Below are 18,274 nucleotides of genomic sequence, written 5' to 3'. Positions count from 1 at the left end.
TGTTCTTCTAGAGTGAGAGATAGAGAGGGAGAGATTTACAGTGCTGTATGAAATTGAACTTTTTTTTAATATGATGGAATAGTTTTGATCATGCAAAATCTAATTAGGTGCAATTGGCCTATATAAAAAATATTTGAATTTATTCAATACAGAGTTGGTGATACCCTCCCTGGCCCCCCAAGTCCCAATCTACAAACTAAGCAAATAACTCTGCATACTTGTCAGGTAAATGAAACAAAGGCCAAAACTGAGATGAAATCAACTGACTTTTATAATTCTCTCAGCTGCTAAGAGGAAGTTAATAGGTTCTAAAGGTACCTATTTCCATGTAAAATTTTCATCTGTGTAATTTGGTTTTGCCAGTCTGCTGTTGAGTATGGGATTAAGATCTTTGTTAAACAAGCCTATGTGAATAAGCTAACATAATAGTTGCCCTCCAGACATGAGCCTGCATCTATTTCTTTAATGATTCTTTTAGAGGTGGAGCGAGGTGTCAAGAAATGGGTTTTAGAGAAGCAGTATCAGTTTTCCTACCATTATTCTTGATCTCTTTAAAATTTATGTGTTCATTGTTATTCAGCATGTAACCCCGGAATCCTTTTCTGAAGAAGTGCTAGTTAACCAGTTGTTCTCCATGCTTACTTTTCTCAAACTGTTTCTTCAGTAACACATCCCTGTAAAACTTCATCCTTGTTTCTTCAAGACACTTCTCCATTTTTTGGAGATTTTTTTGAATTCTAATCCTGTCTCTTAAAGTGCTTGCTGTCTGTCTCAGTTTCATATAGTATGAAAATTTGGTAAGAATTTTCTCCGAGCCATCATCCAGATAGTCAATGAAATAATTGTAAAGAACTGGCCCAAGACCAGGTTCCACTTTGGAACCTGCCCTTCCTGGCCTTCTTCACCATGTCCTTGCTTTCTGACAGTGCTAAGTACTCCATTTGGGTCTAGTTACCCAATCAGTTTTGTCTCTGTTTTAAGACCATTTCAGATAAGTAATGTCAAATTTGCTTCTAAGAATGTCATGTCAAAAAATATTTGAAAACGTGTCAAAGTTAAAATGCATGGCTTCTGCTGCTTCCCCTTTAACTCTACAGCTCACATTATGCTATCAGAGAAGTTAGATTTGGTTTGCGATAATTTGTTCTTACCATATTTAGAATGTTTGCCATCTAACTCCCATCTGTATTCCAGGTTCATATAGGTAATCTGATAATTAAGAGCCAGTACTTTTAGGATGAAAGTTTAGCTGACCAGTCTGTAATTCCCTGATTCCTCTCTTTTCCCTTGATTTTTATATCTAATGTTTTTTTCATTAAGTCCTACCTTACTGCATTCATCCATGAGTTTTCAAATGCAAGTTCCAAGGGTACTAAAAGTGCTTTGAATTGTTTTATAAAATACCAAATTAAGTTCTTCAGAGTCATCAATTTTTGAAAACATCTACTTTGCATGAGTACTCTGATTTCTTTTTCTCTGGCCTGGGTTAGTCATCTTCATTCTGGTGATGTTTTTAATGAAGTTTGATGAAGAAAAACATTTGAAAATTTAGCCTTTTTGATATCACTGATCTCTCCACAGAGTAGCAGGCAAACTTTCATTATATATCTAAGACTATACAAGTGTAGTCAAATTATTACTTCCTATTGCTGATACTTTTTACTAATGCAGTGTCTTGTGCCTTTTTTTTTGGTCTGTCCTTAAATGTTTATAGTGTTGTTTTGTACTCAACCTTCTTAATTAAACTAAGTTTCCACTTTCTGAATGTCTTCCTTTTATGTTTGAGGTCAATCAAAACCACATGATTTGCCTAGCTCAGTCTTAGTACACTTACTGTTTTTTCTTCAGCCTGTTTAATTTTTTTAATAGAACTGCAGATTTGTGTTCCTCCTTAGACTTTTCTCAACTCTGAGATTATTGAGGACTGCAAGGCCATTGCTTTCATTTTATTCTTCTCATTCCTATCTTCTCTGAGGAATGTGAATTCTCATGCTGTACTTGCTCTTTGCCAAAGTGCTTTTCACCGTCTCATTCTGTTATTTCCTTTGTATTGGTTGTATTCAGAATTTGAAGAGCCTTTTACTACTTTCTTCACCTTCTAATAATGTTTACCAATGCATTCCAAGAACTTGAGGGACAATCTGGTGCCTTAGTGACTAGTAAAATGCAAAGTGAAAGGAGCCAGGTTTTTATTTGTGCAGTCTGTTACAGGTCTAGGAGCGTAAGTTCACACTGCGTATTTATCACCTCTGGGAAATTTGCACCAGGTGTTGGTCCTAGGTGTGTACCATACATCTGTGAGTGACACAAAGCAGACTTCTCAACAGATTTGTGTGCGTGCACGGGGAGCATACTGCTTGGGGAGCTTTGAGAAGATACACTTTCTCTCTGGTATAGTAGGTATCTTTTGTCTGCCTTGCACATGCAGTACTCTCGTGCACAACTTCAACTTTGGTTCCACTGGAGGGGAAGCTGTGCTAAATGCACCAGTGATGTGTTTCACTGTGTGCTGTGTAACTCCAAGAATGGATGCAAGGCACATTTGTATCTGAAAGAATCCCTTCAGGAGGCCAACCTACATGTGTCTGTGTCCTGCTGTACTTTTCTCAAATCCCTAAGGAATTAAAGTTCTGTGCTTTGAATTAGTCTGCTGGCTATTTAGAAGACTGATACAGATCATTTTTAAGAGTCATATGAGCCATTTCGCCAGCTAATTAAGTCTTAATTATGCATTAGAACATCCACGTCCTCTGGTTTATTCTCCATACTTTGTGTATTTGTGTGGGGTCTCCAAGTTGTTTTCCTCCTGTAGTGTTCCTATGAGTAGCCATCTCTCTATCCTATTTCATACAAAGCACGTTTTGTACATGTTTCTGTGTTTAATCTCTACTGTGGAGTTTAGTTACTACTTCCTCATTTTTTTTTTTTTAACAGAAATGAGCCAGCAATATGCCCCTGCCACAAAGAAGGCGAATGGTATCCTGAGCTGCATTAGACAAAGCATTGCCAGCAGATCAAGGGAGGTGATCCTTCCTCTCTACTCAGCACTGGTGAGGCCACACCTGGAGTACTGTCTCCAGTTCTGGGCTCCCCAGTACAAGAGAGACATGGAGCTACTGGAGGCAGTCCAGTGAAGGGCCGCTAAGATGGTTAAGGGACTGGAGCATCTCTCCTATGAGGAAAGGCTGAGAGAGCTGGGACTGTTCAGCCTGGAGAAGAGAAGGCTCAGGGGAGATCTTATCAAAGTATATAAATACCTGAAGGGAGGGTGTAAAGAAGTCAGAGCAAGGCTCTTTTCAGTGGTGCCCGGTGCCAGGATCAGAAGCAATGGGCACAAACTGAAACACAGGAGGTGTCATATGAACATCAGGAAACACTTTTTTATTGTGAGGGTGACTGAGCACTGGCACAGGTTTCCCAGAGGTGTTGTGGAGTCTTCCTCCTTGGAGATACTCAAAAGGTGTCTGGACGTGATCCTGGGCAGCTGGCTCTAGGAAGCCCTGCTTGAGCAGGGGGGTAGGACCAGATGACCTCCAGAGGACCTTCCAACCTCAACCATTCTTTGATTCTGTGAAATAAGGTAATGAACAGGAATAGAAAACTGTGGCTTCTGTCATCCTAGTGGACTGTGTCAACTGTTGAAGTACAGTCAGACTCCTGGAAATCTAGCCATTTTGCCTGGACTCCTGTCCTGAGAATTTTTGGAGTGTTTCAGTGAGTGATTTGTGGCAGGTATCCACAAACTTAATGGACTAATTTGATTTATTATCATGGGGTCAAAAATATTTGGACTGGCACTTGCTTGTCTGCTTGTACTGTGATTTATGCAAAGCTTATGATCTTTTTCTAAATCCTGTCAAAGAGAATTGTCCAAAAAAGAATTCTAGGCCACGCTACTGAGGGACCATGCTGCTATTGTACCCAACACTGCATATTTAGTCAGCTTACAAGCTGACTAAATGGACTGGCTCTGTGAATAGTATACTGATACATAGATGGAAAATAACTTCTTGCAGCTATCAATAGAGTTTTTGAGCTTTCTTGTGCTACATACAATATTTGAAAGTATAATTCTAAAATGAATTTATACCAATTGGAGGTATAGAAAGAATAGTTTGTCAAATTAATAAACCATCTAAAAATAAACTAATACAGTAAATATTCAGCATGTAGTGTTGACTGTCAGTAACTTTTATCAATTCACCAAAATAAACATAGCTGAAGGCAATGCCTTTTCTTCTACCTGTGGTTGCACTTCAGTAAATGTTTGTAAGTGTTTTTAATGGTTATATCAGGAAAGTTCTGCTTTCTATCAGAAAATTTATTTTACTTATTTATGTTTGCAGATAAAATTTTGAATTTTGGTAAGTGTTTCCAGATATATACCTGGGGAAATGATTTACTAAAGACCTAATTTATTGATTCACTGAAGATCTAATATGCAAGGAAGAATAACAGAGAGGCACAAAACCCATTAAATGTCACTTATAAAAATATAAACAATCTACTTGTGCATGTTGAGTTCTGTCAACATTAAGGAAAGCATTCTGTTCTACAGTTAAAGTTGTGTCATTTCTTTGAATCTAGTCCAAGTTAAGGTTGCAGAAACATAGGTGTCCATTTACTGAAAAATAAAAAAGGACTTTAAGTTCTGTTCTTCACTTGACATTCCTTCTCTGGTCTCTTGTCTTTGTGTAAATATTCTAGGCAACATTCTCAGTTGTTACAGTCTTACTTTTACACTTCTTTTTCCCCTACTACTGTATGTGATATCTATAGTCTGATGTTCACTAAGCTTTGATTATTTGGGGTTATGTGTGATGTCAAGGATTCCTGAGTGGTGTTCAAGTACTAGCCAGGTCCAGGGCTTCCAAATGCAAGTGAGGTCTGGTGCATTCAGCCCAGGAAGGCTCTGGGCAGCAGTTGCATGGAGGAAGATAAATGGTTGTTGAAGACTTCCCTGACTAGCTGTGTTACTAAAAATGAACAGCATATTGGCAACCGTTGTCCATGTTTTTAGGTAATGATCAACTAACAATGTTTGTTAAATACAAGAAGGAAACAAAAAGCCATGAATACATTTATGGAAGTAAATCTCCATGGGAAAAAAGGTTTTTGAATTTCTTGCTTGAATTTTTGTTTAAAAAAAAAAAAGTGTGACACATTTGTTCTTCATGGAAAATATATATATATATATATTTGCTCTATGTCTTCAATTATATGCCAGTTTGTACTACAGCCAGGTAAGTGAGCCACTATTGCTGCAAAGACTAATTTTAGCTAGAAGCTGTAGAAACAAGAACATAATTTGGAAGGGATTATTTGTCTTCATGGATATTTGTTCTCCTCTGCCAGGGAAAAAAGTAGAAAAGTAAACATCTCTTTCCATCACTTTACCTGTATTTATTGTCACATTTCTGTTTCCTTGTGTGCAGACTCGTGTATGTCCCAGAGTTTCAGACTGTTTATCTTTCACCTGCTGCTTTCCGAAACTACATTAATGTGCCTCAGCTGTCTTTGCTTCTGTCAAATCCATAACTAATGACAAAATGGTTCTTTAAAAATTAATCAGACTGTTTCTGGGGGAATTAAAGAGTGATATGCATGTAATCACTTTATCCAGAGAGGAGAAAAATATTCAAACATGTAAATTCATAGTATGTAAAAAAGCATAAGGCTTAGAAATGTGTACACTGCTGTATTTTGTTAAAAGTTCCTGTAGCTCCTCAATTCATTCTCCAACCCATTTTTAAAATGGATTGCCACAAGTGAATCAAATGTGACTCCTAAATCTGAAGGCATCTTGGGTGTAGTTACATTAGAGTATTCAAAAATGTCTTTAAATTCAAATAATGGCTTTCAAAGTGTTTATAAAGTTATGTAGCATCATGACTTTCAAAATGAAATTTTCTCATTTTCTGCTTTTCTTGGTCCCACTTAAAGTTTGAAAATTACATATATGTTTTCCTTTCTTACCAGCAAGCACCTGGTAGGAAATAAATGAGTAGTTTGTCTTGCATTATTTTTACTACTGAATATATGTTACAATTTTTTAAACTGTCACGATGGACTTGCTGACCCATTTTCTTAAGAAGAATTTTAAAAAGCTATATTTCAACCCTAGCTGACCGAGAAGAGAGTCTAAACAAAATTTAAGCAAAGATGAAGATGATAAATTTTATATTTATCCACATGAGTTTACACTACTTGATTTTACATTATGGATTTGAGTGAAATTATGGATCATCTGAAACAGTAGATTATCTTGTCTGGATTATGTGGAAATAAGTTGTAGTTTCCCTGAAGGATGTCTGTACCTTACAGAGTTTTTTCACTAAGCTTTGGCAGAATTTTTTGTGTATTAACCAAACATGAAAATATGCTATTTTTGCATATTTTTCCAATGGTAATTTGTACAAACTCTATAAAAAGGTCTTTTTTAAATAGATGAATGTAATTAGGAATTATCAACAGAAATCCATACATATATATAAAAATTAAAAGGTGATCCTTCCTCCCCAAAATCAAAAAGTGTAAATCAGTTTTACGAACCTGTCAGTTTCAGGACTACATGAAGACATTTGAGTGACAGCTTTTAATCCATCAACAATAGTCTCTGTAGGAACTATGAAGTAAACAGGATGGTTGTGGAACAATGCCTACTCAGGCAGCTTGACATCTGCATCCTAAAATTGTCAAATGTGTCTCTTGGTGATTCTGACTGATCTCCTTTTTCCTATCGGACAAGATTCAGAAAAGTGCAGCCATGATTTTTGCTTAATTATTTATGAAGTCTCCAAGATTAATAAGGCTTGTTGGGTTAGGTTTAGCAGTAAGGCCGCAGGCACAGAGATATTACACATTGGAAGAGATACCGTATTTCAGTTGAAAACTAATAATTAAATTTTCAGTATTTGAGAGGTTGCTTGTTCAAAGGTTGGAAAATCCTTCTGGTTGAAAGCAACAAGCTGGAATGGTTTTCCATATCTTCTGATCTAAATTGATTAGCATGTCTAAAAATGTGCAGAAAATTGCCATGCTTTAATAGGACAAATTGGTCCATGTTTCAGTATATTGGACACCTTACGATATAGCAGTAGAATGTAAATTTAAGACTCTTTGTCATGTTATTTGTGCTTATAATGGTAAATCTTTTGAACAAAAACCAGATACTCAGAAGTTGTCTTCAACTCTAGCATTTTGTTTTTTATGATATTAGTATGCATGAATGCCTGTGAAAAAGAGCTGCAGCTGAAGGGGTGTGCTTTTGCTCATCATATACTAAACCTAATTTGGTCTTTCTTTGTCTCGTGAAATGTGGAGGGAATCTGAACTAGGGTTCTAATCATTTCTGATTGCACCCATTTTTTTTTCTCTCTACAATTAAAAAAAGAATTACAATTTGCCTGACCTTCTTGGGGTAGTAGTGAAGCAGAAGCTGTGTTGTCATGAAAGGAGAAATCAGTCAGTTGTGTAAGCAGTGACCAATACAATTGGAATAGGTAACTTAGAGGAAGAAGTAGGGAGCTGGATGAGGAAAAAATAGCTGGGGATGTATTTATGTTTTGGGAATATTTATTTTTACAACTGAGAACAAGGGCAATTTCTTTAACTACAGAAATACAGGTCTAGTTTAGATGCAGCGTTTTGGAGCATATCGGTTTATCTACATTGTAGTCTTTATGCAAAAGGGAATGTAGAAGAAAAATTCTGCAACAAAATTAAAGATTCAACTTATTAAATCAGTTTAGGTCAAGAAACCTTTAAAACTCGAGGAACCTAAAAAAAGAATATCAGTTACATTTTTATTTACAACTCTCTTGTTAAAGGGATGTAATTTACTCCCATAGACAAGTGTCGATATTAAGTTTCACAGAATGTACAAGATATAATTAAGCTCAGAGATAGTATGCTAAAAAATGTGCAAGAAAATGTTGCACAGTTTTAGTTCAGAATGTCTGTTGTGTTTTAATCTTGACTGCATTTTTCCATAGAGAACAAATTTGGTTTAAGCTGATTTAGAAAATGTTGCACTCCTACCTTGGTGAGAGCTTGCAGCTAAAAAACTTTTATGTGGTTTGACTGTAAGTCTTAAGAATATAATTATTTTTAGAACAATTCTTTTACTGATTATAAACAAGCTAACTAACTTCCTTAGCGCTCTTTGTAACTGGCACAGATTTTCTATGTTTCTGTCAGGATGAGGAGAGTGTCCTGCATTCCTTAAAATAAGTTAAGCAACAATAAAAAAAATACTTGAGACCGGATGGAAGTGGTCATTTAGATCTGATCTCCAAGCCTGGAGAAATAGTTGTCTGTGAACTTTTTAATTTGCCACACGCTTCCAGTGTTAGGCTATTCTGTGTTTGTTTTTCCATCAACTGTATGCTGTGTTTGCACATGCATGCTTCTTGCATAGCTCCTTGAATGTCAGCCAGCACTTGAGGGCACTTCAGATTGTGTATCCACAAAAGGAATCTGTTTCCTGGGGAACGTGGTGATTTTGCCTCTTTTACTTTAGGATTCTTTTCAAGGAAACCCAACAGTTCTTTCAGGGCTGTAGAAAGATGACCAGTTTTAGGAGACACAAGTAACATGAGAGTAAATTTTTACTAGTCAATGCATGTGCTAGTGTAGCTGCAAGAGACAATCACTGGAAGAAACACTTTTCAGAAAGCTTGGCTCCATTGCTTAATGAAACCTCACCTCTTCCCCCATTTTATGAGTGACTACGATTTTTTTGAGGGAAATCTAGGGAACAAGAACATAGTGGAATTTACTGACTGAAATCAAGCATGAAGAAGTGTAGGCAACCCCCCCCCCCTTTTTTTTTTAATTTTTATAAAAATGTGATTTTTTTTTTTTTAACCTGAGGATGAGATGTTCTGTAAAATGTACAAACTGAGATTGACATTTACAAGAGTAGAAAACACAATCAGGGTGGAGCTGTAAAACTGTTGACATCTGGTTCTCTATGCAACCTCTGTATCTGGAACCACTCATATGCTATGTCCTAATTTATTTGCAATAGTAGAGCAGGAAATCACGTTTGTACAGCTCACTGCACAAATACCTTGAACTAGTGAAGATCTAGTAGATCTAAAGCTATAGGTCTATGCCAGCTGTTCCACTGGTAAAGAAAGCATTTCCCATTTCTTTTTTCTAATGAACAGAAGATGAGCAGAAATGTCTCCAGAGGAAGAGGAATATCACATAGCTCCATACTAAACTAAACCAAAGCTCAGAATGCACCCAGAGGAATACATATGTGTTTGAACTTTTGGGCTATAGCTCTGGGGTTGAACTGGGACTGAATAGTGAAGGATGCTGTTGACAACATGGAATCACCTTAATTTGTGGCAAGTTTTGAAGTCTATGTGGTGAATGAGGCAGGAAAAAAAGTGGAGAAAGAGAAGAGATAATGGCATAGTTTATAAAGTTGGATGCCGTTTTGGGGGACTGTATTTATCCCCATACTGCTGCTAAATTCCTTTGTGGAGCAAGTCAAGTAACTTTTCACTAATACTGCACCATCACTTTCTCTGTATCCAATCTCAGACTGTGAGACTTGGCTTGCAGAAGTGTAGGAGCTTGCAGCTGCAACCACACGAAGTGCTGAATGAACTGAACACCATGTTAAAAAATACAGATTTATTTTGGGTGTAGGGAAGGAGCAAAAGGGAGGAAACTGTTGTGGCTTTATCGTCTTGATTACCCTTCATCACTTATAACTTGCAGTGCTGTGAAAAGCCTTTTCTCCCACTGTTCTTGCCGTGGCTCCAACCACAGCCCTTCTTTATATTTTGCAACACAGAGGATATGCCACCTTGAATTCTGGGTTTGCATTATATGTATCAGTCACATGTAATGGGAAGTACTTTGGAAAAACCCCACCTAGATATATGTAAGATCAAACTGGCCACAGACAACTACTTTCTGCTTATTTTTCCTTTGACTAAGTTCCTGATAATTCAAACAGACCTAATCATGTTTCTTATTTCACATGACTGTTGTCACAGTAATATTTTTGGAAAGATTAGCATACTATAGCAATGAGTATCATACATATGTAACTGTAGAAAATTTATTCAAACATTATTTAAAAAAATTATCAGCATCTTAAAATAAGTTGCTCCATACTGTATCTGAACAGCAAGGAGAAAAGAAATGGTTTAGTCACAGGCACGGAGTGATGGAGGGGTTCAAAAGTAGTATGGTTACAAGTGTAACAAGTACTGGTAGCATGGTCCTGCAAAGCAGATTAAGCTTTCATAGGCAGCCTTAATTTTGGCACTTCTGAAGTTTAAAATGTCTGTCTTAGCAAACTTAAAAATCTTTTGGTGTATATTCAGATGTATAATGTACTAGTTCAAAAACATGCAAAGGGAATGGAACTAAATTGTACTGATGTCTATGTGCTTTATCATTAGGCTTGGAAAGCTTAAACCCTTCTTACAGTTTTGCCAATTGACCTAATAAGCTAGACGAATATGTTTAATGTTTCTGTTTTCATCCTGCAGCTTGTCATGTCATCACATTCAGTGATGAAATATTGTATGTTTACAAAATATCTGTAAACACTTCACATTTAGAAAAATTCTCAGATAGTGCTATAATTAAATATTTTTGCCAAACTGGTTTTGGGTAAGTAGTTCAGGTGATCAAAGTTTCTGTTTTCCTGGGTCATTTGTTGAACAGTATAGCAGAAGAAAATCACCGCCAGGACAGAGACTTTGCTATTAAGTTATATGGCTTTTATGAATTATACTCTTTTTACATTAATCAGATTCCTATTCATAAATGGTTCTAATTTGTACTCAGGTCCTCTAACTTTAAAATATATTGTATGCGTTAGGTTTAAGAGCACTAATATCTTAAATGAATGTATTTTATATATGGGAGAAAATTATATATGGTAACTAATGCTAATGAGCAGCCTAGTAAATTGAATTCAACCCCATAATCTCACATGAAGTCCATTCATCACTCTTCCAGCCCAATGATCTGGAACTTCATGGTGCAATTAACTTTACTTCTTCTAGGCAGCTAAATGTGTTGTCGCTTCTGCAAATATGTGCAGGACTTGGAAGTTTCTTTTATTTGGATCCCCTGAGGCAAGTGCTTTCTGTACAAGGCAGAAAGTTTGAAAAATCACCTGCCTCATGAAGGACATAAAATGTGCATGCCATTACTGACATTCTTCTACTTAAAACAAAACACCTGCAGTAGAATTTCTATTTCCTTTCTCATTGGTTGCCATCACTTGTTTTTCTTAAGAGAGGAACGTAGGAAATGGATTGAAAATGGCCATAGCATTTGTAGCCCTGTGGTGAACAATTAAAAGGTTTGTTTTGTTTTTTAAATTTTATAAAGTGATACTTGATTTTTCTTCTGGTCTCCATACTGCACCAATCTGTGTCTTGGACATAAGGACTTCAGCACATCAAAAATCTCATGAGCCAGACCACTTGTTTGTCTAGCCAAGTACTCCTGTCTCCAGCAGTAGTAGTTAGGAGAAGCTCTTTAAGGAGGCAACTCACACCTGGCTCCTCTTATGAGCTTATTTCCCACGCCGCCCCCCAACTCCAAATCATTGATTAGGGATTTTAGAGGGCACATCCATTCTTCTTGTAGGATATGTTTTGGACCTGTGGTTCATTTATTTGTCTAATGTCTTTTTGATCCTGTTGATGCTTCTGATTCCACAAGATCCTTATATGCTATATAAAAAGAGCTTACAAATTTTCTGTAAGTCTGTGTACTCCGTGCCTAAGGAACCATTTAAGAATGCATTTGTTTAGCTAGAGTGCTACTTCCAGTTACAGGGAAAGGGTTGTCTTATACTTGTCAGCTGGGGCATGCTAAGAGCTGTGTGTATAAATCTTGTTCTGTCATCAGGGATAGTTTTCTCATATCTTGCAGTCATCTTGAGTCTTTTATACTGTATTCTGAGAATACACCAAAAAGTTTTGGAACTATGGGTCTGAATAAAATGAGTGGTGGATGCGGCCAAATCAATTTTTCTGGTACATTGTAACTCTGCCTTGCACCCTCTTTCATGAGATCCTTGTAGCTATTCCACAGTCTCATGTGCAGTTTTCATGTGGGGAAAAATGCAGTCATCCTCTGCCTCATGATGGACATTACCAGTAGGGTAAGATAATGGTCATATGTATCTGAGTGTTAGATACTGCTTACTGTAAGTCTGCTTAGGTTGATTTAGTGTGAGCTAGCTGGGGAGTGGACAGATGATGAAGCATGGTTAAATTATCTTCAGTCACGTTTAATGCTGTAACTGATCCTTCAGTGTATTTTTAGTCCATCCCAATTGCAAAGTCAAACATCTTGTTTAAGCCATAATGTAAACATCAATCACTTGGTTATCCATCAATCAAAATTCATCATGACTTGGGTTCTTTGGGCCCGAATTGAATATTGCAAGAATAATAGATTTTTCAGAGTTTTTTTCAGGAAGCTTTAAAAGCTCAATACTTGGAATGCCTCACTGTGATAACATATATAAAAGCCTTTCCTGTATATTTACTGCTTCTAGGCAACTGGGCAATTGTTGCTTCTACTTTTGGCTAGCTGGGAGTATCTTTCATAGAGGAAAACAACAGTTTCCAATTCACTATGTGTAATGACTTTTTTCTGAGATTATTTTAGTATATTGAACTCAGTAATACATTCTTACTTTCACTTTGTATTTCCTCTGGCTGATTAATAGAAAATGAAATGGTTTTCTAAATTTCGGAGTTTTGTTATGTGTGTCTTGAGCCATCCTAATTCAGATGAAGAAATAGGTATGCCTGAACATAAACACTAGCAAACATTCTTGCTTTAAAATTATGTTTATTAGTATATGTAAAGAACAGTGACTAAATTGTTCAGGAAAAAAAGTTTCAGGATGCAACAACAATTTGCAGCATTTTTTATATCCTACTATATTTCAAGTTTGCATCATTTTTCCAACTCAGTTGATTAGCTATCGAAAAAAGAGAGTGACCTGGAGAATTGCAGCTGTTTCAGATAAGGAAATAAAGGCAATATCTACTCTGCAGTAAGGCAGCGATTTGCCTTCTGAAGGCCAGTGAGGATACTGGCTGCTCACAAGGTGGTAGGATGACTGTCCCTGTGGAGTACTTCACTCGAAATGGCACTGGGCAGGCTGTTAGGAAGAGGATTTTTATGCATTTCTTTGTCCCCACCCCCCAGAAACACCACCAATAATCATTGCATCTGTTTTATCAGACTGAATACTCAGTGACATGTGCCTTACAAATATGGATCCACAGCTGAAAAAGACAATCTGGCAGGTTTTTTTGGTTTTCAGCTGTTTAACTAATTGCTATGTATGTGAAAACCAGTAAGTGGAAATAGAAATAGGCCATATGAATTTTTATTATCATTAAATACAAACCCCTACTCTATCTCTGCTTTAAAAAAAATATGAATGGCTTTATCTACAGATAGAGAGTGGTATTTGGTTTTTTCATTGTGTCGATTACATTCTTACTTAGTATATTTAATGCAGAATTAGTGTCATATGATGACCTTTCAACTTTTGAATCACTATTTGCTGGAAAAGTAATTGTTCTTAGAAGAAGTTTGGCTATGTAGCAATAAAGCATTATAATATGAAGTTATTGTATCCTTTGTTATGTCTTTGGCTGTTGCAGATTATGGGTAAAAATATATACTAGTTTATATTGAATATTGAAAAACTGTTTTGGTTCCTGTTTTTTTTTTTCTCTGCTTTGGAAAAAAATATTTATTTTATCTACTATCCTTTAGGAAACTGCTTAGGAAACTTCCTCAACTGTTTTCTAAAGATTTAATTTTAATGAAGAAGGGAATATACACTTATTCTATGTGTATGTGGATAATGTGTTTAAAAGTGTGTCTAAAAATCTGTAAAAATTTTAAAACATAAGCCTTTCTCCTCTAAGTCTTTGATCTCTGTGTTTTGACATATTGCTGTAGATAGAACTGACCTTATATATGGACTGTGGTGTGAAACGTGGTATGAAAGTGCTGACACTAATTTACTATTACTTTCAGTATTTTGTCTCTGTTGTGAAAGTTTTACTCTTTGACACTTTCATGTAAGTGATTGAGTCATTACATCACTCTGTGCCTTTATTTTTTCACCTTTAAAAAGGACAAGTATATTTCACTCCGCAGTTGTGTGCTTTGAGATCAGTGGGCAATGCTTACAGAAGTGTTACCAGTAATAGTAGTAGTATATAACTATTTTAAAACTTTATTTCTATTCAGAATGAAAATAAGTGATTAATAAAGTATGTAGAAAAAACTAGTGCTGTGAGGGCAAAGCTTGTGAGTGGGAAATGCGTGTTTTAAAGATGTATTTAATCATTGTTGCAGGAATACAGTTAATTTCTTTTATTATGGTGCTTATCAGGAAAAGAGAATTATTTTTAATTTTAGTTCATATCAGTTCCCAAATCATAAAAGGGAAAGACTGCTGCCATAAACATTTCTATACTATAAAGAAGTGACATTTCTCTTTAGATTTTAGAATGCTAACACATATCTTTGTGCTCCTGTGTCTCTATTGTCGTTCTAAGTTATATACCTGACATTTTGCGTTCACACCTCTTTCAGTGACGCACGTTTAGAGTTTATGTAAATTCAACCGGGGGCCAATGTCACCGTTTCTGCTAGTTTCATATGGTGTATTGCTAAGCAACATGTACAAATGACAGTGTTTGCTTTCATTTTCTCTCTTTCCTGTCCCCCTCCAGCCCCCCTCTTCCCTAAAAAGTGACACAAGTTTGAAAGGTGAGTATTAGCTTGTCAGGCAAAACAGTATTTTTAGTTCATACCCTATGAATGATGGAAGATGCAGTAGGTAGTGAGGATTTTGGGTGTTCTTCAGTTTCATTACTTAAATATTGGTGACATTCCCAGAAATTTTTTTTTTCCTTGCAAATGCTATTTTTTTTTATTTTGGAAGCAATGATTCATTAGTTTTTTTTTTTTTTTTTTACACGTCCTGGGCCATATTCACCTTGGAAAATAGTTTTGGAATACTGTTTTTCTTATGTACACACCTATTATATTGTACCTGTAAAAGGTATGGGTAAATTACAGATCTGAGTATCCATTTCAGGTATTGCTGAAGACCTGTCATCATGCTATCTAAATTCCTGAAGTGTAAAAGTACAATAATAGAACATTATACAAGTGTATATACAGAGAGAGAGAGGCAGAGACAGGATTTCCTATAACTGGAGTTCATAGTGCGTGACTTTTTTACATTCATATAGAGCAAGCCAAATTCTGGTGTCAATTCTGGGGAGAAATAGGAAAAGGATAAGGGACTAAGTTCCTTAGAGTCCTGGAGTCCTAGTCTCTTAATGAATTTAAGCAAAGGAATTACTGTGTCAATACAAGAACTTGTCCATTGACTTCCTTAAGCTTAAATACATGAAACAAATATGCAAGGTCATTTTTATGTCTGCTCCATGTGGATTTTCTTAGTTCAACGAAGGTATAGGAATAGCAGGTCTATTTTTGGGACATACATTAATGGGCACACCAAACCTTGAAGAGAACCTCAATAGTCAACTGAGTTTGTGTGGAACAATGGAAGTAAAAGGCACATTTTCTTGCCTGAACTGCCGCTAATGGCAAAATTCAGGAAGAACGCATGTATCTATATTCAAAGACACTTTATCAATTTCAGTTTTATTTTTCAGACAATAGACTTTGTTTTTCAATATTAATTTTACTAGTACAATGCAAACTTTCCTCTCTATGAGAAGGTTTTTCCAAGATGTTTCACTGTTTTTTGTTTTTTTTTGTTGGTTTTTTTTTTTATGCTGTAGGGACTTCCCAAATCCTGCTTACATTTTGCTAGGTTTTTATGTGGCAGTGTGTTGTGGATACCTTGTCTTGTCTTTTCTACTTTTCTAGAAGGAATAGTTTGAGAAATTCAGGATATGAGCCATCATTGCTCGTCCTGCTAGATTTGGGCTAGGAGCAATTGAGTATACCGTTTACTGATAGGTTGCCTTGTAAATATACTGCATTTTAAATCTGATATTCAAAATCTGAACTGCTTTCTCAGATTTTACCATGAAAATTAAAGGTATTTTACAGAACTCAAATTTTGTACATGTTTGATATCATTTGTAAATAACATATAGCTAAAGGTAATCAGTAGTAAATCTATTTCATTTTATTTTTTTACTTAAATTGGCAGACTGATGGTAGCCTTATTCCTATGTTGCCTTTCCTTTTTTCCATTTTTGAGGCGAAAAAGAATGTCTTTCCCAGAATGTTTGATTACGCAAAGGTGAACTCCATTATTTTTCTCATTTTATATTCATCAATTTGCATATTAATGTTTTCAATGGAAACTAAATATGCTAATTTCACAGCTTCTTAGCAGATACCTTAATCATGAGGATATTTGTACGTTTAAAAAGAAATGAGGTAAACTGCAGCATTGGTTCATAAAATTACTACAGGTAACTTGAAAATCATGTCTGTTTCAGGGACCTCATCTCCATAGGGAATATAACCAGTTGCCACTGAAGTTGAAGTTAACCCGTAAATTAAGAGATTTGTGTTTTGAGTTGGTTGATCCCTCTGCCTCTTGCGCTGGTTTATGTAAACAGTCAAGCAAATGTTCAATCAGCAAGTCAGACAGCAGGTCTTCCACTCTTTTTGTATGTGTTCTTTAAAAATGTGTTTGTATACATATTAAATATAGGTAGCCTCTTTACCTTCAATTATGATTAGATGGACAAGAACTTCAATGCTTTCGTCTGTTGTAACGTGGAGTTAGTGTGATGAAGGCCAAGAACCACTGTGTTAGAATCAAAATACATAGGAAATACTAAAAAGGTGTTCCTAAGACTTTCAAAATTGTAGCTGCCCTTCTGAGGCTAATTTATTTTTTTTCTTAGAGTGAAGTTAATTCCTTCCATGTCTGCAGAGATCGTATTGTAATGTCAAGTTGCAATAAGCTAAAATACATATAAATGGTAGTACAATTAACACGTTCTTCTATCCCAGTGGAGTAGAAATGTAGCACTGTAAGTGGGTCAGCTGTAGGGCTGGAGGAATACCCAGGAGAGATACCTAAAATAATCTAGGCTCTTCTGTATAGTGATGGGGGGAAGTAAGTTTAAGAACAATGCAATTTAGAGTACCTAAGTTAGGATTTGCTCTAATGGCCTGTATGACCTCTGAAGTAGTCACCTTCCTGGACTGGTGGTGGTGGTGGGGCTGAGTTGTGTCAATGACTAGGAACTCTTTTAAATATATTGAGAAATTTTTCAATAAATATTAGATCATAGAGCAGTTTAGTTTGCACTGCTTGCAGAATATTATTTATAGCACTTGCTGGATGTCATTTGTACCACACTATCATTGTATTTAAACTTGATTAATAGTGAGTCTTCTCACTTCATTTTCTTATACCGTATGGTACGTGCTGAATAATTATGTCTGTAAGTTCATGCAGTTTAGACCTTAGTCATTACATTTCATAGTCAAATTTTACAATTGTCATCCAAATGTCCTCATTTAAATGAGATATGCATCTCATGAGGCTGTCCCAGTGAGCAAAATTTAAATAAAATGCACGTCATCTTGTCATTATGAACTCTGTGAAGAGATTTTTCTCTTCAGCTGTATTTCAGTGTTAACCCAATTCTTCATAGTAATTTCAGTAACATTGTGGCTTAAAATGAATAAAACATTAAATTATACATTTTTTTTCTTAAAAAAAGCCCAACAACCTTAGAACAATCTACCCATAATGTGTTGTCATTATTACAAGAATAACAGTGCTTAAAACTAGTTGAACCTTGACTATAGGCTAATGTCTGGAAATTAATATTTTTGTGCCCCTCAAATGGCATCTAATTCAAATGTTGCACAAAGACATTACCAAGGCAGACCGATACCATATGATGTCTTGGAGCTAAATTAATATTTAAAAATCACATTTCCTAAATAGTTTCTTAACAGGAATAATTTAGATTTTCAGTAAGTTAATTTGATGAGGTGAATGTCCTTTTCCAGACCAGATTTCAATTAAGACTAAGTAAAATCAATACTTTTTGAAAAACCTATTCAGCAGAAATAAGTACAGTTAGTGATATACAGTTTCAAGCCATTTCTATGAACAGATCTAAGATAGATTTTTTTATTCTCTAATCATATGTTTAAGGGATTGGCTATTTAGTAGATTTTTAGCTTTCCAGATGCTCAAACAATGCACTTTAAGTACAGTATC

General features: G+C 35.8%; 1 protein-coding gene across 2 annotated transcripts in view; it reads left to right on the top strand.

Annotated features, from left to right (window-relative positions):
- Positions 1 to 18,274, top strand: part of PRKD1 (protein kinase D1) — a 152,838-nt gene that overhangs the window by 19,916 nt on the left and 114,648 nt on the right. The window contains exon 1 of one of the 2 annotated variants that reach the window (XM_072865720.1): positions 3,094 to 3,732. The exons of the other annotated variant lie outside the window; for it this stretch is intronic. The gene's annotated coding sequence lies outside the window, so the exon portion shown is untranslated. Of the gene's footprint in view, positions 1 to 3,093; positions 3,733 to 18,274 lie in introns of those variants that run through there. 2 annotated transcript variants of the gene reach the window in all.

The sequence above is a fragment of the Ciconia boyciana genome, chromosome 6 (genome assembly GCF_034638445.1).
Source record: "Ciconia boyciana chromosome 6, ASM3463844v1, whole genome shotgun sequence".
NCBI classification, from domain to species: Eukaryota; Metazoa; Chordata; class Aves; order Ciconiiformes; family Ciconiidae; genus Ciconia; species Ciconia boyciana.
This window is presented reverse-complemented; position numbering and strand designations above follow the sequence as displayed.